Source organism: Nicotiana tabacum, chromosome 3 (genome assembly GCF_000715075.1).
Source record: "Nicotiana tabacum cultivar K326 chromosome 3, ASM71507v2, whole genome shotgun sequence".
Taxonomy (NCBI): Eukaryota; Viridiplantae; Streptophyta; class Magnoliopsida; order Solanales; family Solanaceae; genus Nicotiana; species Nicotiana tabacum.
Genome location: NC_134082.1, coordinates 210,866,921 through 210,882,318, shown reverse-complemented (window position 1 = coordinate 210,882,318; position 15,398 = coordinate 210,866,921).

The window sequence follows — 15,398 nt, the reverse complement described above, 5'->3', positions numbered from 1 at the left end:
TACCAAGACTCCCTCCAAGTAGGAAGAGGAGTGGCCATCCAATTGTTGACCTTGACCTTGGGGCCCACAAACTGTATGTCTGCCTTACTGGAACCCTCTCCAGCTTCTATCATGTTGACGTCTGCAAACACTCTTCCGAAGCTTTCATTCAAATCTCTGTTTAGCCCCATCAGAGTCCCAAGAACTTCCGGGGCTGGCAACTTTCTGCATCCTGCTTTGACAAAAGATCTGGACAGGCGTGGGACTGGTTTAGGAAGGACCCAAACTCTTTTCTTCAATTTGAGGGCTCGCTTCACATCCGCTGCGGTAGGCTTGAATCCTAACCCAAAAGTTTCTAGGTTTTTGGGCAAAGAAACTGGCTGGATCATTCCCTGCAAATCAACCCCCAGACCCTTCCCTGGTACAAACCCATTATTCAACATTTCTGCTGCTATCATGAAGGCTGCAGCTGTGATTCTGGGAAGTGGAAGGCCCTCGCCCTCAGGAATTTTGTCTACCGAGACTGCATCAAAAACCTGATAAACCCACGGGCCCTTATCATCGTCGGTTTCTATGAAGGGCACAATAGCATCACTGATGGCGTGTGTGCCATCATCCCCGTGTATCACAATCTCTTGTCTATCCCATTCAAATTTGACCACTTGATGCAGTGTAGAAGGTACTGCCTTAGCTGCATGGATCCATGGTCGCCCCAACCAAAGATTGTATGACACTGCCACATCTATTACTTGAAATTCCATGGTGAACTCGACTGGGCCAATGGTTAGTTCTAGTACGATATCACCTACTGTGTTAATGCCGCCCCCATCAAAACCTCGGACACAGACACTGTTCTGGTGGATCCTGTCATCAACAACCTTTAGCTTGTTGAGAGTGGCCAAAGGACAGATATTGGCACTTGACCCGTTATCAATTAATGCTCGAGTGACCACCGATTCTTCGCATTTTACCGTCAGATAGAGTGCTTTGTTGTGCTCAGTACCCTCTACCGGTAACTCATCATCAGAGAATGTCACTCGGTTTACTTCAAAGATCTTGTGCGCTACCTTCTCCAAATGGTTCACTGAGAGTTTGTCCGGGACATAGGCCTCGTTCAGAATCTTCATTAAGGCCTGACAGTGATCGTTTGAATGTATTAACAAGGATAACAAGCAAAATCTGGGCTGGGGTCTTTCTCAATTGCTCTATAATTGAGTAATCCTGCGCCTTCATCTTCTTCAAAAATTCCTCTGCTTCTTCCTCTGTTACAGGTTTCTTTATTGTTTCAGGATTGACCCTTCTCAACTCTGCAGGAGCAAAACACCTTCCCGATCGAGTTAACCCTTATGCCTCGCATACGTCTTCTACAACCTCCTTCCCCTTATGCGTCATCGTCACTTGACTGTAGCTCCACGGCACAGCCTTCTCACTTGTTATCGGCAATTGTATGACCGGCTTGATAACAACTGTCCCACATGGACCCCTTTTACTACCAACCTGGGTTTGTTTGCTACTCCCTGCAACACTGCTCTGACTGACTCTGGCCTCTTCGCAGTAATAGATGACCTTTTCCCTGCTATCACAAAGGGCTTGTCATATACCTTTCCCGACTGTACCACCGCCTTTCCACTGGTTGACTGTTCATTAGTACTGGCGCGAATCATCATTACCGTTTGTGAGGGTGTTTTTGGTTTCCCTCCGTCGTGCACTAATTCGATCATGTGGGCTTCATGGTGTACTGGTAACGGATTTTCATTGATGTTGGGGGCCCCTGGTGCCTAAACCTCGATCCTATTTGTGTCAATAAGATCTTGTATGGCAGTCTTCAACTTCCAACATTTCTCAGTGTCATGCCCGGGAGCACCTGAACAATATTCGTAGCTCACTGAATGGTCCAGATTTCTAGGAAGGGGATTTGGCAATTTGGTTTCAACAGGACTTAGTAGGCCTATCTGCTTCAACTTGTAAAACAGAGTAGTATAGGTTTCTCCCAACGGAGTGAATGTTCTTGGCTTCTGCATCCTTTCGTTTCTGAAAGCCTGATTTCCGCGGAAGTTTGGCCCTGAAGGATTCCTGTAGGCCCTCGGTGGTGGATATGTGCTTTGTAGAGGTAGATATGTATGTTGGGGAGCCGGTACACGCCATTGCGGACGAGCCGGAGGCTGGGTATAAGTTTGGGTGTGATGTATGGAAAAATGTTGTTCTTGTGGCGGGTAGTAGGGTTGTGGAGGGTTGTATGGATTGTGTGGGTAGTTTAGATGATGGGGTTTGGATTGGTAATGAGGGTAAGGGCCTTTAGATCTGGACCAATTTCCTGCCTCTATTGTCGTGACTTCCTCTCTCCTTTTCTTTCCGAGCGCACCTCCCGTGCCGCTCTGAATGGCCTGAGTTGTTGCCTTAATTGCCGAGTAACTCAGGATCTTATTGGACTTAAGTCCCTCTTCTATCATACTCCCCATTTTCACCACTTCATTGAAGGATTTGCCAACTGACGTCACCAAGTGACCGAAGTAAGTCAGCTCTAGAGTTTGTAGAAAGTAATCTACCATTTCTCCTTCTCTCATTGGAGGATCAACTCTGGCTGCCTGCTCTCTCCATCGGAACCCGAATTCCCTGAAGCTTTCTCCGGATTTCTTCTCAAGCTTTAGCAATGTGAGACGGTCTGGGACTATCTCAAGGTTGTATTGGAAGTGTCCTGCAAAATCCTGTGCCAAGTCATCCCAATTGTACCACCTGCTCGGATCTTGTCTTGTATACCACTCCAATGCCGACCCGCTCAAACTCTGGCCAAAGTAAGCTATCAGTAGCTCATCTTTTCCCCCTGCTCCCCTCATTTTGCTACAAAACCCCGTAGATGTGCCATAGGATCGCCATGCCCTTCGTATAAATCGAACTTGGGCATCTTGAACCCTGCTGGTAATTGAACGTCAGGGAAAGGGCATAGATCCTTGTAAGCCACGCTGACCTGGTTGCCTAACCCGTGTATGTTCCTGAAGGACTGCTCCAGGCTTTTAAATTTCCGCATCACCTCATCCTGCTCTGGGCTCTTAGCCGGCTTTTCAATCTCCGTCGGGACCTCAAAGTGGGGATTATAGGTATGTGGCTCGGGTGCTTTGAATGTGAGTTCAGGGGGGGTAATATTGTGTATCGTGAGCCTGAAACAGTGGCTCACTGGATGATCTGTGCAATGGGGCTGGGGGAGGTGCCACAAAGACGGAACATTTGGTGGGGGAGGGTTTTGATTGGGTGGGGGAGCTTGGGGATCATAAGCCTCTCTTCCCTGATAATAGTGATGGCTTGGGAAACTTGTTGAAGGACCGGGAGAGGGATATTCTGATGTGTGTCCTGGTTGGAGAGTAGGAGTAACAGGTAGTTCCTGCCCTTTTTGGGCTCTAGCCAAGGCTATCTGCATTTCATTCATTTCCAGCCTCATCTTTTCCATTTTTTCCATGGCTTCCTTCAGCATCTGATTTGCCGTTTTTTCCGACTCAACACTGTTGTCTGATCCAGTCATGCTTTCTAGTATAGGACCTTTCGATCTTGTTTGATAATGGTACGGTGCCAGTACGCTCTAACAACTAACTGATATTGATTGGAAAAACAACAAACTTGTCAGTGTTAGAGTCTTAACAGATATTGTAATTGCACGTTGGGGGGATGCAATGCTCTTAGGCAGTTAATCATTTCTAACATGCTTTTGCTCTGACCGCATGCATCATCCCGGCTTATTTTGTTCTGACAGATATATATATATATATATATATATATATTTCTTTTTTTTTCTTTTTTAATTACGGTCGAATCCTATAGAGATTGCCTACATATCGTGACCCCGCACGAATCAGACCAAGCGTAGTTCGTGCCATAAGTAAAATAAAGACCCAATTTTTCCTTTTATTACTCAAATATGCTATTATAAGCCATCATTTGAAAAAACAAAAAAACGAAAATACAGACTCCATTTTTCTTTTTAAGAATGTTTGAAGAGAACATAAGGGTAGACAACAGACTCTGAAAAACAAACAAGTGCAAGATTGAACTAGGGATACATTAAAGCTTTGGATTTTGGTGCCCGCGAGGCATCGTTCAGCCTTTCCGCGGGCTTTGGTGCCAGTCCTCTTTGCAAGCTTTTTAGTTCCTCCATGATCCGGTGGACATAATCCATGACTGAGAAAAAAAGGATATCACGAGGCATCTCTTCACATGCTAGGCACTTTGTGGTGATGTAGCGCCCTATCTCATTGATCCTACCCCTGATTCTATCCCTCTCTATGCACAGTTGTTCTATCCGTTGATTCTTTAGTCCCAATATCCGAGTATTGTCAATGAGCTGATCTTGGAACCTCTCCATTTGTTCTTCCATTCGGGCTATTGACTCATAGCAGCGTTCCCTATCTGTTCTAGCATCCCGGGCTTGTTTGAGGACCCGATTATTGAGAATGGAGTTTATCTCTCTCAATGTCGCAACACTCATTTCGTAGTCCCTTTTTACTTGTCATAGGTGCTCTCTCCGTGATGCTGTAACTTTGGCCCACCTGACCCGCATTCTTGTTATACAAGCCTTGGATCTCTCCAAGTCTTCTCGGCTTTTGCTGACTTGATTTCTCAATTCCGCTATTAACCTTTCATCAGAGCAACGTTTCTGTCGGTCGCTATCACTCTTACCGACTTGGCGAATTCGGGCTTTTAGTGTCTGGTTTTCTTTGGCTAATTTGTTCTTTTCACCCTGCTTCGAGGCTACTTGAACGTTGTTTTCAAACATAAGCCTTTCAATTTGTCGCTTCAGCTTCCCGATTTCAGCCCGGTAGCCTTCCTCTCTCACTAACCAGCCCCACTGTTCCTGCGAATAGTCCGCAAATTGTTGGACGTGAGCTCTTTTAGCAGGTCTCTGACGAATCTGGAACCTTTTCCCGAACCAAACATCGTACTTTGGGTCTACCTCACCCTTAGCCAGCTCTCGAACCATAGTCTTGGGCTCAAGGAATCTACATTCATGCCATAGCTTTCTAATTTTTCCTTCGAGGAACACGACTCCTGGACTCAACTCAATGGCGTGCTTGCTTAGATCATCATCAGTGAGAATTACCTGAAATCTTCCTAGCTGGCGCAGTACCCGATGAGGAGCATATGGTTGGATGCTGCGAAGTCCCATTAAAAGAACATGACATTCCTCGGCCGCCATGTATATTACCTCAGTATCATTCAGCCACCCAAATGCCCATTCAACTTGGTCGGCTGTTGTTGACCTCAATCGTGTAAGCTATGCTTCGACGCCTTCGGGAAATATGACGCTTGTCATTCGTTTCTCAAAGCCGCTAATGCAGTTTCTCTCAGTCAACCCGTGGTTCATGTATCCCACTCGGTGATGGAGGTGTTCTTGCATCCACAACTGGAGTAACAGATTGCATCCCTGAAAGAACTTGCCTCCTTCTCGGCATATAGTTAAAGCTCGGTAGATTTCGGACAAAATAAAAGGAACCACAGTACTGTCGGTTCTTTTGATTGCAACATCGGCCATCCCTACCAGGCCTATCTCTATTTTCTTATCTTTGTGGGGACAGAACACAACTCCCAGAAATGCTGTGATAAATGCCAAAGTTCCTCTTGCTTCCCACTTGATTCTGTTCCTAGTGTGAATTAATCCGAGGTTTGGTTCTTCAAAACCCTGAGGAGTTCTGTACCGTTGATACAAGAATTGGAGAGTACAACATCCTATCGACAAATCATCATTCTGCACCTTCCGACTAATGCTTAGCAAATCCAAGAACGCGTGCGGAGATACTGGTCTTGGTGAAAGTAAATACTGCCCTCTTAGTTTCCCATTCAACCCCGTATATCCGGTGACTTCCTCTAGTGTAGGTGAAAGTTCAAAGTCAACAAAACGGAATACATTGCGGGTCGGGTCACAGAACGGTATTAGAGCCTCGATGATATCTGTCCTTGGCTTGATATTCAGCAGATCGACAAAACCTCCCAAAACTCTTTCCACTATCTTTTTACTATCATTTTCCATATCATTCCACCACAGGTGGAGTTGCAAAGGGACCTCGCTACAGACTGAGAACGGTTCATTTTGACTTGTGCTCATCCTGCACATTTATTATAGTGATTAAAGAAGAAAAAAAAACTTTTATTTGACTCGAAAACTATCTATATTCCAAATGACCCGGCTTTCAAATACGGCCTTTGAGGATGAAGATTTTTTTTTTTTTTTGAAAAGTAAGACGTCTAAAGAAATATTTTTTGAATTTTTAACTCTTTTTTTTAACATTTCCGAGATTCAAAAACCGGTCAACATGCAAGATTGAGAAAATAAATGCACATAAAACAAATAAGATGCCTCAGGACGGTCTTTATTTCAGGTGGCTATCCCTAGACGGACCCAACCCCTATGTTGAGTCCCCTAAGTCAAAATGCACATGATGCAAATAAGCGTTCCTACTAGGGATCCGACATGAGGCTGAGTTATTCTAGGTTCAGAACCTGGGTGTTTGTTCTAGACCTAGCTTACCCGAACGGACAGCTCGAGCCGAGAGGGAGGCAGCGTACCGGGAATACAGAAGCTTCACCGGCTTTTCAACTTATCCAATCTTGTTCTAAATTGGGAATTAGACACTATACAGAAAAGAAGTCACACAAAGTGCACCCTTCTTCATGATTCAGAAGACTCAGAGAGGAGATGGGTTTCGGCACAGTTTATATACAGTTCACGTAATATCAAAGCGGTAAAAGACAATCAATTAGCACATTGAGCCAAAATATGTAACAAAATCAGATAAAACCAAATATAACAATTTATATAAGCTCGAATTTCTAACCTTGAACAAGTGGTTCTGGGTCTAAGTCCCCAGCAGAGTCGCCAAAGCTGTCACACCTCCTTTTTCCGTCCCGCGAGGGTACAAGGAGTTTTTTCCAATTAAAGGACAATCGAAACGGGATTTGTTTGTTTATTTCAGAGTCGCCACTTGGGAGATTTAGGGTGTCCCAAGTCACCAATTTTAATCCCGAATCGAGGAAAAGAATGACTCTGTATTACAGTCTGCGTACCAGAAATCCGGATAAGGAATTCTGTTAACCCGGGAGAAGGTGTTAGGCATTCCCGAGTTCCGTGGTTCTAGCACGGTCGCTCAACTGTTATATTCGGCTTGATTATCTGATATAATACATATTATAAACTTATGTGCAAATTTTATCCCTTAGCCGCTTTTATTATTATATTTCAAAAAAATGTGAACATCGTTTAAAAATATGTCTTTGGATTACGTCACATGAAATGCACCCGCAATCCGGAACACATTTTTATTCAATGTTTTGGGATTTAGATTTGGGTTGCATGAAATGCACACCCGAGTTTAAGAAGGTAAGATTATTAAGATGCGCGCCTAAAGCAATTAGCGTATTTATTATTTTGGATAAGGCCGTGGAGTTTGCTAAACGGCCGATCCGAATTCTAAGTAATTTTAATTAAACATTTATCAAGGGCCCCGCAATTTGTGCATTTTATTAGGCGAGGCTCATCTCATTTATTTTAAAAGGATAATCCTAAAGTGCCTACATTTTTTCTATTAAAATTGTCTCTACAAAATGAAAGAGAAAAAGCCTTAATTTATTTACATGCTTAAACGGGCCGTTGTTTATTTTTTACCAATTTACGATCATTGTTGACGATAAATAAACATCATCAAAATTGAAATTGTAAATAAAGTACAAAATTGACAAATAGTATTTTTTTTGTTTGTTTTTAAAGAAAATAAACATCTTGTAACTATCCTAAGCCTATTTTGTTAAATGAACAAACCATGTGTATTAATTAGACACAAATATTGGCAAATAGAATTAACCTTAATTACTAATACTTTTTCGAAAAGAATAAAAATAAAATATTGAACTCCAATATTAACTCATTTTTACTCGACTCATGCCTATTGAATTAATGTTCTTAGCCTTGCTATAATTACTCTTCAAATATGCTAAACCTGCTAATTCTACTAGTTAAGGATTCCCATGTTTGCCTAAAATTTGCGGGTCTTTGTCACTTAAAAATTCAACAACTACAAAATTGCGAAATACTTCTAATCCAATGTCTGCGAGTTCAAAGCTAGATTTTTGTTAACCGACCAATATCAAATTGATATCCTACATGGATTATTTACCAAAAATGATTTCGAACTAAGGTATTTGATAATACATCATTAACAAAATTGGCATTATTTAACTATGAAACTCACACGAGACTTATAAGTAACACATATTATACTAATTGATACTCATACCTTTTCAAAGAATTCAGTTCCACAATTTAATGTTACTTATCAATTATCAATTAATGTTACCTACGATTTCAAATAAATACTGTTTTCAACTATGATTACTTAAACTTGTTCAAATCAACCACTCAATACTTATTTTACAACGAAACGAAATTCTAACTAACATACTACTAATAATTTACAAATTGCAGTTTACGAACAAAAGAAAGCAGTTATAATCTAGTATATCGTCCATATTCTTCACTAAGTTACAAAGATAGATTATACAACTTCCTATCATTTGACTATTAAACTGCATATACAACTTAAGTACTCGCCCACTTGAGTATTTTTTTTAACAGCTACATCACAGTGGTTCGAAATTGTACCTGATAATAGAACAGAAGAGGAAGGTGAAAATCAGTAGATCAGCAGCAGACAACAGCAACAACCAGCACCAAACACAGAATGACAAACAACAGAAACAATCCCAGTAACCAAACAGTCCAGAAATCCAGTGAAGCAATGAAATGATAACAGAAGTCCAAAATTAAACACAGACAGATGCAAGGAAGCAGTAGTTTTCCCTTTTTCAAACACTCAAAGAAAGCAGCCTGAAATTCTTAATACATAAGTTCAGCCTTAACACTCTAACTCTAACTCTTAATGCCAAAGTTTTTATTTTTCTGAATATTAGAGTTCTTTTGTTCCAGAATTCTTCCCTCTTCTTTTTTTAGTCTGCCTTTTCTTCTAAAATCTTTTTCTAATTTTTCAGTTCTCTCAGATAATCTCTTTTTTTCCCGCTAATCTCCCTCCTCTTTTTTTCTGTCCAGCTTCCTCTTTATACAAGTCTGCCCCTCTTTTTAAAACTCAGTGCTCGACCCCTTTCTGTTATTCAAAACAGATTTTTTCCACTAACTCTGCCACTAAGTCTGAATTTTCAATTAATCAGCCACTAAGGACAACTTTTCCCTTAATTTCAGCCCCCCCATTTTCTTTTGTTCCCCAGTATTCTGTAAACAAACAAATTAGTGAACCCTACCATTAGTTGCCTATTATCTTTACACAAAGCCCACTTAGGAATGTCTCAAATCAGTCCACTAACAGGTTTAAATATTCAGCAGCCCTTATACAAGTATTCATGTAGTTTATTTTCCCCAAACTAACTCTTAACTACTCCTGAAAACCCTCAATAATACTGACCCTAATACAAAAATCAGAATCCAACACAAAACAAATTTTACAATCTGTTCAAACTTAATTATCAACACTAGTTTCTGATTGAACAACTATAACCAAATCAGATCAAATAGCATTAGAATAGGGATAAATGAATCAGGAAATAACCATATTGAATTAACTAGAATAACAAATGGCATATATACAGGGAGTAAACTAACACAAATCCTAAATACAGAACATTGTAAACACATTGAACGGAAATATATGCAGCAAGATGATGACTAATTAAGAGAAAAAGGATCAGACACAACACACATGAGACCACTCGGACACTAATATCAAAAGGATGCCAAGTGACTCAAATTATATGAACGACCTATTCAATTAATCGATTACATATTACAATTGACACTTAAACAAATCAGTAACAAAGCAACTATCAAACAGTGTTATATGACGAACTTATAGACTAACAGGGAATTAATTAAGCAACGCAATTTAGGACTCAATTTCACAATTTATAACACATACAGTTAAGGCGACTATAAATAACAGACAAAATCGGACCAAATAAAAGGTCCTTTGAAAATGAATAGAGTCAATGTGACTAACAATAACCAAAATCAACATAGTAACTAAACAGATACGTAAATAATGAAAACAAAACGAAGGAAAGAAAGAGAATACCTCATAATAACAGAATTATACGGACCTAGTCTTCGAAACTCTGATTCGGACACTTTGAAATCGAACAGACCTTAGTCGAAGTATTCTCAACTGAAAATACTTCGATTAAGGTCGATTAGACCTCAACCTTCTACTTAATTTGGGCAGATTCCAAGATTTGGGATTTTAGAGTTCTTGAAGGTCTAATTTAGGGCTCGATCATTTCTGGTCAGATTCGAACCAAACCAAGTTTGGTTTGGTTACGAGTGAGGTTAGGAGAGTGACTAGTGTGAGTTTGGGGTACATCGGGGTAGGTTTAGGTTATGCTCGAATCTTCGATTGAAGATTCGAGACGATGTAGGGTGATTCGAGGTGAACAATTAACAGATCTGTAACGAGGGTGGTTAGGGGGTGATATGATGTTAATTCGGAGACGGTTGGGTTTGGATCTGAGTTTGGCTCGAATCTTCAAATGAAGATTCAAGAAACTCCAGGAAGATTCGAGCTCAGCGGTTACCAGATTTGGATAGAGGATGGTCAGGTGGTCTTAGGGTGTTGGTTTGGTGACCGACAGCGTAGTTGCCGCCGGGTTTCAGGCGAGGGGGAGCTAGGGTTTGGGGGCATCGTCTTAGGGACGATGATGAACAGGAGAAGGAGGGGGTGTTTGGTTAGGGGGCTGGGTTAGGAATTCAACTTATATAGGGGAGGGGTGGTCTAATCTGGGTCGTTAGATCAGGCAAGATAGATGGCCAGGATCTATCTATCCACTTAAAGGAACAGTGCCGTTTTGGTTTAGTTGGAATTGGGTCGGTCTCAGATGGGGATGGGTCGGGTCAGGAGGGAAAGCCTGAGAGCCATTGGATTAATAACGATGAACGGTCCTGATCAAATAAAGTCATACGGTGTCGTTTGGTTTAACAAGAGAATTGATCTGGACCATTAAATTATCTTGATCGACGGTCCAGATGTAAGTTTCCAATACGACGTCGTTTGGATTGGCTGCAGGTGGACTGGATTTGGCCGGGTATAGGGAAAGTTTTGGTCCTGATTTTTTTTTTTGTTTAAAGTTTCTTGGCCCAGATCTGATTGGCCTATGTTTTTAATTTTTCTCATTTCTTCTTTTAATCAACACTTTAACAAAAATTCTAAAATAAAAAAATGAAACATAAAACCAAAATCAAACTACAAAATATTAACTCTTATCAACAATTACCACATAAGTAAAAAATAAAATCCCACGATGGCACACTTTAAATGCATATTTTCTTCTTTTAAAACCAACTATGGTTTATTTAATTCCTAAATATATTTTATTTTATCCTTTTATATAAACCCATGATTAATTAATTATGAAAATACAACATTAATTCCTAAATACACATGTACCTATATATTACTATTTTTTCTGTATTTTTCTTTAATTAGAATGAAATAAACATGTACCGATAAAATGCCACGAAAAATTCAAAATCGTATACAAAGAAAAATTATTTATGAATTCTTTTAGATTAATTCTTGTGAGGAAAAAAAATCACGTGCTCACAGCCAACATTATATAAACAACAAAAATTTAAAAGCGGAAAACTGGAACGTAATATATTAATAAAGATGTCAATGCCAATCCATACATAAACTACCCAAGGCTGGTATCACAATTTCACAGACTGTGAGGGAATATTACAAATAAAGGTTTGAAAGAGTTATTACAACACTGTCTCTGAAATATATAAAAGAAACAAAATAAAAGGATAGAAGGAGACTCAAAGGCTTGCGGACGCCTGCAGGACTACCTCGGATCTCCGAATAGACTGAAGGCAGCAACCCAAAGTTACGGTATGTATGCTCCAGTACCAGGATCTGCACACAGTGCAGAGTGTAGTATCAGCACAACCCACCCCGTGTGCTGGTAAGTGCCTAGCCTAACCTCGGCGAAGTAGTGACGAGGCTAGGACCAAACTACTAAATAAATCTGTGCAGTTAAATCATATACCGCAGAAAATAAAAGTAGGAATGTACAATTAAGGATGGGAGGGCGAAACATGCTGCGGGGAAACATCGAATGATAACAGAAGGGCAGCAGGTAAATATAAGGAAAACCATGACTCAATTATCAACAAGAATCAGAAATCAAACAAGTGCACGGCATCACCCTTCGTGCTTTTACTCTCATCCTCACCATAATACTTAAGTTGTTTGCAAATGTGCTTTCGTGCTTGTGAGGACAAACAAGTACGGATGTCTCCATATACTAATACTATGTTGCATATGTAGTGTCATGCCGTTTTGTAAAATTTTATTTTAAATCTTGTTGGCAAGATGACACTCAAGGTAAATGTTATAAGTTTTTATCAAAACTTATGTATTGACAGGAATATACATATTTGAGTGCTAGAGATAAGTTTTCATGGAAAGTATTTCTTTTGGAGTTTGATGTTAAATTGCTAAAGGCTTTAGCATGAAAAGGGTTGTTTATTAAAGTTTTGTTCAAATGATTTGGAGTTTCTATAAATGCTATGATTTGATAAAAAAAATAGATCCTTTGAAGATACTATGCTATGAATTTATTTTTGAAGTATCAAATGTTTTGGGAGTTACTTGTGTTCGCCGAGATTAACTTCGGATATATTGTGTTCGTTGTCATGAAACTACATGTGCCGGTGTAGGCGTAGATGGCCACTTTGTGGTATAGGCTACGGCAGAGTGCTCTCCCTCGAGAGAGTACTATTTTGTACTATTATTAGCATGGCTGAGTCAATTCGTACGACATTGTGATGAGACGACCTGAGCAAGTAGGGTATATGATACTTGCCGCTAGGTACATAACCTAGTTGACTTTCTTATGTCGGTGATGGTATGGTACTCCCAGTGAAAGTTAAGGATGATTTTCTTATGTTTAGGCCTAAGGAGTCGAAAGTGATTTCGATGACTTAAAGCATATGAAATGATTTTGTATGGCTTATCCAAAATCTTGGATTGGTGTAAATGTTTAAAAGTTTATATTGTGGATTATATTTTACTTGGTTGTTATTTAAAATAACAAGGGTCATGAATTGATAAAAAAATTCTTAGCGTTTTATATCAAATGTCGGTGTATTATTTTATAAAGTTTATCCCAAGAACTTAAGTTATCTAGAGTCTATGACACTTGTTGAGTACGGTTGTGGTGAACTCAGCCCTTAAGGGGGGCCCTACAGGGCCCTGCTTACTTTATATGTTTCAGGATGATGTATGATACGTGGCATGCGGTCAGGCCGGGATGACTCTCTTTCCGAGGTATTATGAAGCACCACTTTTATTTCGTGGTAGCTATCATATTCTTCCTTATTTTATTTTGTTGGAATTACTCCAGCCGTTGGTTCTATTCTTTGGTATAGAGGCTCCATAGATAGTTGTGAAATGTTGTAGTAACGGGGTTGTACACGACATTCATGAAAGTGTATTTATCTTACTTACTCATTGTTATTATTATTATGAAAGGGCGTCATGTATGATTTTGAATTGGAAAATATTTTATCATTTAACTTGAAAATGCATAAGATTTTTAATGAGCTTCCGCAGTTACATTGATTTTCATGCATATGATTTGGCTGCATCACATGGTTTGGTTCGCTCGCGTCGGGTAGTGTGCCGGGTGCCGGTCACGTGGTTTTGAGTCGTGACAATATTGTTGTAAATATAGTCAAATATTTAGGATGTTTGTCCTTGTACTTTATTATAATAACTACAAAACATAAACATACTGAAAATTATTTTCACGCAAATTTAAAATGATATTCTTTAGTTTCGGAGGACGAAAGTTGAATTCGGAGATAAACACATACTTAGAAGCACATTGACCGGTATCATAAGTTCTGCATGTATGACGATATTGTCAAATTTCTATATACCATATGTGTACTATTATATAAGCTATTCAGTGGATCTGAATTTTCAGTAGAATGACATGCATATTTTCCTTCAAAATCAACCTATATGCAATGTAAGATCAATTTTAACTAAGTCTATTATATATATGTGGTGATACTAACATAAGTAAGAAATAATGAACTTGATAACAAATGTGTATGCTAAAAGGCCATTTGGTATTAAAGTATTTAAGTATTCTTCTTGGTAGTAATTGTTGGTATCATCTTCTGCTGAGGCAAAACTGAAAAATATTTTGTTTTTACCATAAAACTTAGGAATCAACCTTTTATTTAGTTGATCAACATATTTATTTCTGCTAGCTAAGATAACTCTTTAATTTCTATCATGTAATTTGCACAAATTACGTTTTAATCAAACAATGGAAATATTGTTTTATTAAATATATTACTATTACCATTGGGGTTGATAACCAAGTGTTCTAGAAGAACTAAATCATCTTTATATTCTTCTTCGTTTCCAACACAAAGTAAGGAGTCACTGAATGGTGGATCTGCTCTTACTTTTATACTTCTTGTCATTTGAATATTTTTTTATTTGAGGCCATAAATATAATTCTGGCAAGCTAGCTTTTACAGTTTCTACTTTCGTCAATTTTAAAATTACTTATAGTTCTTGACAGAAATCACCTCCCAAACAATTATCACTTTTGCTTTTCTTATAAATTTAGCTCTATTGTTATGTGTGATATATCTGTGATGGTTATTTCAATTATTTGAAGAGGTATATCAAATCTAAAATGAGTTGTACGACCTCATAAAAAAATCATTGATGGTACATCACTTATTCCTATTGCTAACAATATCATGCCTCTTAATATAATATTTGCAAGTAATGCATGACATAGGAATATTATTTTGATTCCGCCGGGGGCATCTAGAAAGGATAATCCCATTATACCAGAGTCAACTTTTTATAATATAGTCTTAAAAGTTTATTCTTGTTCAGGATTTAGTTTTGATTGTGCTACGTCAAACACTTGTATGACTTTCTTAATATTATACTAATCTTTTTTACTTTATGATCCAAATTTTTTAACCTCTAACACTCTTTTTATGGAATAAATTTATGTATCCTAAGATTAATTTTTTTAACTTAAAAAATGATTTTACTCGGATGATGAATTTAAAAAATAATTTAATTGGATTTTCTTGCTAAATAGTTGATTGAAAGATTTGATTATTTTGTTTTAATATAAAAAAAATAATCTACTTTTTGTTGATTCAGATTTCTAATATTAGTTCATCTCATGTTTGAATATTTAACTATAATTATAATTTTATCCACCACAAATTTTATTTTCAAAGAGTAAAAAGATCGATATGACATTCCACTTTTAGATCTTTATGTTTGCAAAATCATTAGTGATATTGACTCTTACTAACTTTTGTTTTCTCT